This window comes from Scatophagus argus, chromosome 1 (genome assembly GCF_020382885.2).
Source record: "Scatophagus argus isolate fScaArg1 chromosome 1, fScaArg1.pri, whole genome shotgun sequence".
Taxonomy (NCBI): Eukaryota; Metazoa; Chordata; class Actinopteri; family Scatophagidae; genus Scatophagus; species Scatophagus argus.
This window is the reverse complement of record NC_058493.1, coordinates 25,607,357-25,615,337: the sequence shown is the minus strand read 5'-3', so window position 1 is coordinate 25,615,337 and position 7,981 is coordinate 25,607,357. Positions and strand designations below refer to the sequence as shown.

Here is a 7,981-nt window from a genome sequence, read left to right as displayed (position 1 = left end):
CAGCCACGGCTCACGGTGCCGACTTTTGGCTGCCTCTGACGGCATTTGTAAAAGGACAAAATTGGACATGCTCATCGAAAACAGCAGGTCGTGAAATAATGCAACCTTCCATGAGTGCAAAGCCTTAATCATCATTTCATTTACGGCTGACTTTAACATGCTGGACACGTGCACACACTGAATCTGTGCTTTGAATGTGGAGAAGTGATGAGACCTCCGCGTGTGGAACGTGTTGAATGTGAATTTATTTGTGGATACAGACTGTGGAAATGGTCCGTTTTGGATGACTGGATAGAGACTAACGCCTGTAGGTGGCAACCATACCTCATCAACAATTGAATCATACACTCACGAGCACGCACGCACGCACGCACGCACAAACACACGCTCAGAGACATCAGACTCGGGCTTTATGCGTTAATGCTATTGATCCCTGATAATTAACGACCGCTGGGTGATTTAAATGGCCAGATGGACGCGCAGGCTGAGTGGTCAAAGTTAAAGTGGTCCCTGGGCAATACAGGGAACACGCTCCCGCCTACACACGCGCGCACCTACCTACTCTTGGCTACACACACACACACACACACACACACATACACACACTCATGCGCGCGCACGGCAGGTCTGTGCCTGGAGACCGTGATTTCAACGTGCTCGCTATTCAAGTCATGGACTGCAGCGAGCGGGGGAACCATTAGGAACCGGTGGCGAAAAAAAACTTGCTTTATTTGCAACACACGGGTGATGCTGCTGCTGCTGCTGCTGCCACACCACCCGGATCGGACACACACTCTCCCTGACAGGCGGAATTATTACTAATAGCTGCGCTTATAGAATCAATACAACGGATTGCTTTTGGGGAAGAAAATAGCTTCCCGTGGATTCTCGCCGTTCTGCTTGATAGAAAATACTGTATGCCATATGCTCTGCGATTTTAGAGCAGCCTATGGCAACCCATTTGTCCTGATGCGACGCGTGTGATGGTTGCAGTGGGACGGATATCCTTAATTTTATCCAATAGGCGTTCTCAGGGTTTTTTGTAGGACGCTTGTGCTCCCCTCTCTGCACTGACCTTATCAACAATGCTTTAAATAGGCAGTTTTTAATTGTCATGTCTGTCCACTGAGCTCGTTAATTTGTTTGGAGAAAATGATCCGCGCGAGAAAAACCGTCTGACTGCTGAATCCAAATTAGTCCACTTTGGTTTTGTTTCTCCCCCTTTCTCTCCTTTCTTTCTTTCTATCTTTTTGTAAAATTTTGTTCAGCGATTTTTTCAATAAGGAAAGCACCGGTGTTCGCCAATCTGGACAGTGACTGCTTTGGGGAAAAGAAGGGCCTATACAGACTTGATCCCCCCGTCAAAAACTCTGCAGGATTTCCTCCTCCCCAGTCCAGAGGAATATCTTCAGGTCCAGGGGGTTACTGCTGCTCCTCTGAGGGGCTTTCATCGGCGCTCATTACATCCGAGGGAATGGTGGCCGCAGCGCAGATCCACGCAACTCTTTCTCAATGTTTGGCATTTTTCGCAGGCGAGCATCTTGACTTGTGATCGAGAGAGACGCGGACTGCAGCAGCCTCCAATCCCTTTCACATGGAGATTTGTGATTCGGTCGCACTGCAAATCTTGAAAACGGGGACCGGGGCCCTGCTGATTTTCCCTTCGCTGCTCTCAACCCCGAATTCATTTATTCGAGAAAATGCGTAAGTATTTGATTGATTTCAGCCCAATTGAGCCTATTCGCCGTGATACGCGGTTGTATATTCCCGTGTAGACTGATTATTCATCGCCGTTTAACCCGCGATTTGTGGTTGGATCGCAGACTTAATGTAAAGACTGATACTTTTCTATTTTTTCCACATGTCCTTTATTCCATCTTCCAGGTTATGAGAACTGTCGCATCCTCGTGTGTGAGCTATTGTGTGTGCTTCTGAACGTGTGTGTGTGAGCTGTATCTACAGAGAGATATAGATAGAGATAAAGACAGATGGGAACAGAAAGGGGGTTGAGGAGGTGTTGGGGTTGGAGGGGGGTTGGAGGGGTGGGGGTAGCTGGTGCAACAAATTGTGTGTTTGAGCGCTCGATAGAGACTGTATGGTCTATGGTAGTCCCTGTTGCCAGCAGGACATTACTGCTTGGAAAAAGGCCTACGTCATATGGTCATTCAAATTCAGTTCAGGTATTCTCAGCATAGACGTTTGCAGCAAAAAGAGCGCCGGATTGGCCAGGTGGGCAGGCTGGCCCACAGGAAGGGCGCTTTGAGTTGCAATGTGGCAAAACAAAAGCCTGGGGTCAAGCTTTATTTTGCAGCTTTCACTCGTGCACACACACCTTGCACACGTTTCCACTTTGTCTCTCTCTCACCAGTGCTTCTGCGTGTTGACCCAGTGTGTCTGCAAAAGAGGAAGAAAAAAAACCCAGAAAAGCCACCCATGGGTTATAAACAGAAATGAGGTTGCCACTTCTCCCAACTACATCCTGAGCAGGTTGACCAGAAATACAGAATGCATTTTAAATGTTAAATTGTCAAGTCCCAGCAATTGTTGCTTTGGCAATAAACTACAGCTTTCTTTTGAAAACAGGAGCTGTCCATCAGTGAGAGGTGCTGAACATGCCCTAATGCTGAAAATACTCGAATGTTGGCTAAAATTGGTAGAGGGAACTGCATTTGGAGCACACCTCACATCTGAAATTGCTGGTGCTGCTGCAGCCAAAAGCTTTCCGTTTAAACCTGAACCGCTTCGTCCTCAAGAGTGCGCTTTCATATTCACATCTGGCGAATTTACAACCTGCCCGTAAAATGAAGGACATAGTCGGACTGGGTTGGTTACCACAATATTTGCACGCATATAAGTGCAGCCTACCGATAATACTTGCCCTGTCTGATCGGTTTAGATTTAGATTATTAAATAACAAAGAAAATCTGTGAAAACTGCATTTCAGCAAAGGGTTCTGGTTATAGTAGGTGGTTCGAGGTTTAAAAATGTCTTAAATCAAGTTATGTTCTCATAAACATGTGATGCACAGCAGTTTGTAGCACAATGCTGCATCTCATATATCCTTTTGCAGTCAGATTTACAGTTAAATTTCAAATTGTCATTGCATTCAGTTGGAATATTACAGTGCACTGAGATATTCCAACTGCTAAAATTAAGGCCACACAGCAATAAGTGTCTCAATAGGGCATTGGGTCACCATGAGCCACCTGAGCTGCTACGCTTTGGGATTCTGAAAAACAGAACCTGAAGCACAACCGGAGAAATGTGACTATTTTCCACAAGAAGTTCCACCATGTGATCTTTTAAGGTGGCCTGAAATATCGTTTCTAGAATAAGTGTGGTGCTTTGCGTACTTGGAAGCCCAACTGGCCAGTCCTGCCAGGGGGGTAAACACGATTTCCATGCTTATCAAACAACTCAGGGACCTGTTATGCCCCTGTGGATCTGTCACATATTCCTTAGTCATCAGGAAAGAAACACCAAAGCTTAAGTAATGTGATCACCCCGCCGGCCGTCATAGGTTTTGGCATTTACCTGCTTGCTAAGGGACCAAAAGGATATAAGCTATGCCAGGACCACTCACCGCTCACAGCTCGGACAGGGACCTTCACTGTGGGAAATACACGCTCGGGCGAATAGATTTCTTTTCATGTGTGACATGCATGTAGTCAACCACTGGTTCAGAAGAGGGTGAACGATGACTCATCCAACCATCCAGGTTTTCCCCCTCAGTAAACCACTGCTTTTGTTCTTGCACTACCTGCTGCACAAAAGGGGCTAATTTACATTTAATCAGGCTTCATATTGCAATTACATCGTAATATATATATATATTTTAATTTCTCATGGCAAGCTGCATGAGTTTATTTACAGTGCATGGTCTGTTTTTGGTTGCATTTGGAAAAACATCACATTCGACGACTGTGGTTATGTCTTTTCAACACATTTTCATGCCATCATCACTGTATCTGCATTTTCCTATCATCAAACGTCATTAAGTCAAACAATGTACCTGACAGAAGCTCCAGCAAAATATACTTAAATATACTATCAGCCCTTAAAAATAACAGATTTCTTTTTCGAGCCACAGGAGCCAAAATAATGAGCAACTGCTAGGGTTTTTACACGCAACACTAAGCATGGTGGGATGTTAATCACAGAGTAATTTTAAGGACCAAACACACACCTTTGTAGAATTAACTGCATGTCTTTTCCCTTTTTTCAGATGTCAAATGACCTTCTCGGTCAAACTGAGACTCATAATTAATTTTCTAAACTCTGGGTTATGGGTCAACCACAAAAACACAGTTCAGTGGTGCTGCAGCCAATCTGATTTCAGTGTGACACTTTGAAGAGAAGAAAATTTGGTCTTTGGTTGCTCAAGATGATGGGACAGAATTAGCTAAAGTCGATGAAAGATTAACGGACTTAAAGTTCCAGAATCACAGATGTGAGAGTCAAAATGCTTTGCACAGTGGGTCTAACGCCTTCCTCTTTAATGTAGCAAATGACTGAGTAACCTTCTGACAATCCTAAACTCCGCTTTGTATCACAATCGTGTTTGTTAAACTACAACAGATTTTTCTTTGCTAAAATGATGTACTGGGGTAGATTGATGCCCATTTTTAAAAGCCTTGGATTTCAACCTGTCGTGAGCGAAAATGCTGATTCATTTCCAAATTACTATCTTTTCCATTGCACTTATGCTTTTGGGGATTGATGGGGGCATTCAGTGATTTGGAGGGATATGCTTTACTATACAGGGACACTGTTTTGTTGTTTCATCAATTTATATTGTTGTCTTGGCCTTCTGCATACTTCTCTCTGTGATATGAGGATTGGTGTTGGAGTGACGATAAATTATGGCTGAGGTTCTGTCCGGATCAAGTGAAAAACAGTCCCTCCAGGCCTGCGCTTTTTATCTTAACTAATACAGAAGGATTGTGTACATTTCCTTATGTACAGTGTGTGTGTGTGTGTGACATAAATAAGCAAGTGGGATGCACCTGGAGATTAGACTGACTTCTGGATGGCTCCATTTTGATAGATAGCGCTCTGTATCGTTCCAGTAGTACCTCCACAGAACATGTGTTTGTGTCGAGTCAAGAGACAGGCCAATCTGAACGAGCTGAGCTGCTCGGGTGTGAAAGAGTCCAATGCATGCCAGGCTGGAGAGACTTAGTATTCACTGTAGGAGCTTAAGTTATGCCTTTGTGCACCAGAAAGGGGATTATTCAGCGAATCCTGCTCTGTGTCATTCACAAGTCTGCATTTCTAAATCAACAAATATTAATGTGGTGATGTATGAAGAGGCTGTTTCTATGCACGTGTGCCTGTAGAGCCACTGCTGTTCATTACCACTAAGTGTGTCTTATGTAGAGTGACAGGGTGGGGCCAGCAAAAAATCATAACTTACGGCACAAATGTCATTATGACACATTCACTGTTTTGACTGCAGCCGTTGGTGCCTTATTTCACCATCTGTGCTGTGTACTATGTGTCTGTAGTAGCCTGCAGCAGGAACCAGCCATCAACACCAGCGAGAGTCTGAGAGCAAGAGTATGTTCATGCCATGTTTACGTACCATGCTTCTCCCTCTTCAGCAATCAGCCTCTTTCTGCAAATGCCATAATGCCTCTTATAGATTTCTGTACAGCTACACAACAATCTGCACATATACAGTTTAGCAATAATGCTAAAGTCAACAATATTTTCTGTGATTATAGGTGTGGTGGTGCTGTGATGTGAGGCACAGCTGAGTACCGCCCACTGCTCTGAAGAATGCATAATCACAGTAAACAATGTCCTAAAGGCAATTATGGCTTTTATACACCAGTTTCACTTACTTCACTGTACCATTTCTGAAGCTTTCTTCACAGTGTAAGAATATAAATTAAATCAAAACATTACCAGAACAGCTGATACGGCATATCACAGAGCAGAGACGTGCCCACAAATGACATCAAAACACAGTAGAGGCTCTCAGAATAGTTTTTTTTTTTTTGTTTCGGGTAAACATGTACTCACCAGCGTGGCGGTCAACCTTCTGAGATTTACTGTTTAATTTTGGAGGCAGCTGGTGCATAATCAAAGTTGGCCGACAAGGCATCTTGCTCGGGGCAACAACCCGTCCCAGTTTTACCCCTGGATGTTACAATGAATTCAAAACAAACACAGTCAGAGGGGGAAAAGGTGTCAAAACATCTTTAGAAACTTCAGAAGTCCTGCAGCATCATCCTTTTCTCTTCTGTTCGTTTGTACCATGAGAATGTTCCAGAAAGTAACTGTTTTTTGTCAGAAAATTAAGCTAGCAAAAGTTTGAAACGTACCGAGGTGGACAATAGAGAAGACGACTGTGTTACAGGAGAGACTACAGAGAGAAAGTTATTTTTTTATATACAGTTTGCTACTTTGCTACAGTTTGCTACTTTGTTGTGGCATCCAGGTTGCCACAAATCAAAGTCATTGTCCTGTATAATGGTGCTTTGTGTTAAAGCCAGTGTGCCAAAATACTTGCAATGACAATGGAAATACTGTAGCTAATGTTTATCATGTACAATCCTCGCTGTCTTCAACATCTTAATTTTGAATGTTAGTATGCATTAAAGTGATGCTGTTGGAAATGTCTTGGCAGGTTTTTGGTAATAATCTACAGTGCTGGACAAATTTAAATGCTGGTGTTAGAACTTAAAGAATTCACACAGTTGTTATAATACATGCCGGGTGGAACGTGAATTCCCATATTTCATGGCAATTCATTTAATTTTGTAAAGAAATTTTGCTTAAAATGACAACATCGTGGTGGCACAAGAGGAAAAGTCAGATAATCTGTTTAGGATTCATCATCTGGGAACCATGACTGTCTATGTAAAAGTTTGTGCCAGTGTGTCGAGTAGACACAGAAATACTTCACTGGGTAAGTGAAAACTTTGGACTAATAGCAATGACTTCTTAACAGGAATCGTCAGGGAATCACCAGTGTTAAGATTCATCTTCAATTTTAATGGCAATGTAGTCATTTTCCCTAAGGTAAAATAAATAAGAAAAAAAGAAGGAAAGTCAGGGGATCACCAAAGTAAGTAAGATTCCTCCTCCAGGTACCATGAATGTCAGTGAAAAATTTCATCCATCCAATGACTGAGATAATTCCATCTGTTTCAGTCTGGGCAGACTGACTGACCAACAGACATCCTTAGAGCCGTGCAGCTCGTACTGGCTCGAAACTCTGGCATTGACTTGTTTTGCATGTTTCTCTGTGAAACAAAACTCTTCAGTGCTCTGTGGGCACTCACAGCCCACAGCCTTACATCATAAGGAGTTTTCCACAGGTTCTCCATGTTGTAAGATGCGACACTTTTCCCTTCATCTTTCTGTAGTTTGACTCGTAGTGCTAATTAGAGACTCACAGACGGCAAAGAAAAGAGAATCAAATCTTTACCCTGCAAAGACCACAGGCAGCTTATCTGTGCAACACGCTGAAACTATATTGTAAGCCACCCACCTGCAAGTTTGTACAGTACCTGCACACGCCGCTTCAAAACACAACTGCACTGCAGAATCCAACCTACACCAAAGAGAGCCTCTGCCATTTGATGCACCAAGTTCAAACTCAGAGTAGGTGAAAGTAAACCTCTGGAAGGGCTTTGCCTCAAAGCCCGGGCAAATCTCATTGTCTGCTTATCAGCCTCAAATTTACTCCGCCTTACTGAGATATTCCCTTAGAGAGTTAGGGATAATAGCTAAAGTGATGACTGTCATGATGAGTCTCTATCTCTCTCATGTTCAATGCCCCCTCCTCTCCCAGTCATCTCCCTCTCTCTGACTTTCCCCTATTTATCCAAGTCCCCACATATTAATATACATTTTATCTCCTGCCAGTTCATTTAGCTCAGATGTCTTTGATGAGAAAATCTTAACATTACTAAGAGCCATGCATGCATGGGCTTTCATGTTGCAACTCACCAGGAACAGACAGAGATGC

General features: G+C 43.3%; 1 protein-coding gene across 1 annotated transcript in view; it reads left to right on the top strand.

The window, feature by feature from the left end:
• Window positions 1-1,161: 1,161 nt before the first annotated feature.
• Window positions 1,162-7,981, top strand: part of lrrc4cb (leucine rich repeat containing 4C, genome duplicate b) — a 33,341-nt gene continuing 26,521 nt past the window's right edge. The window contains exon 1 of the mRNA XM_046394777.1: window positions 1,162-1,704. The gene's annotated coding sequence lies outside the window, so the exon portion shown is untranslated. The remainder of the gene's footprint in view (window positions 1,705-7,981) is intronic.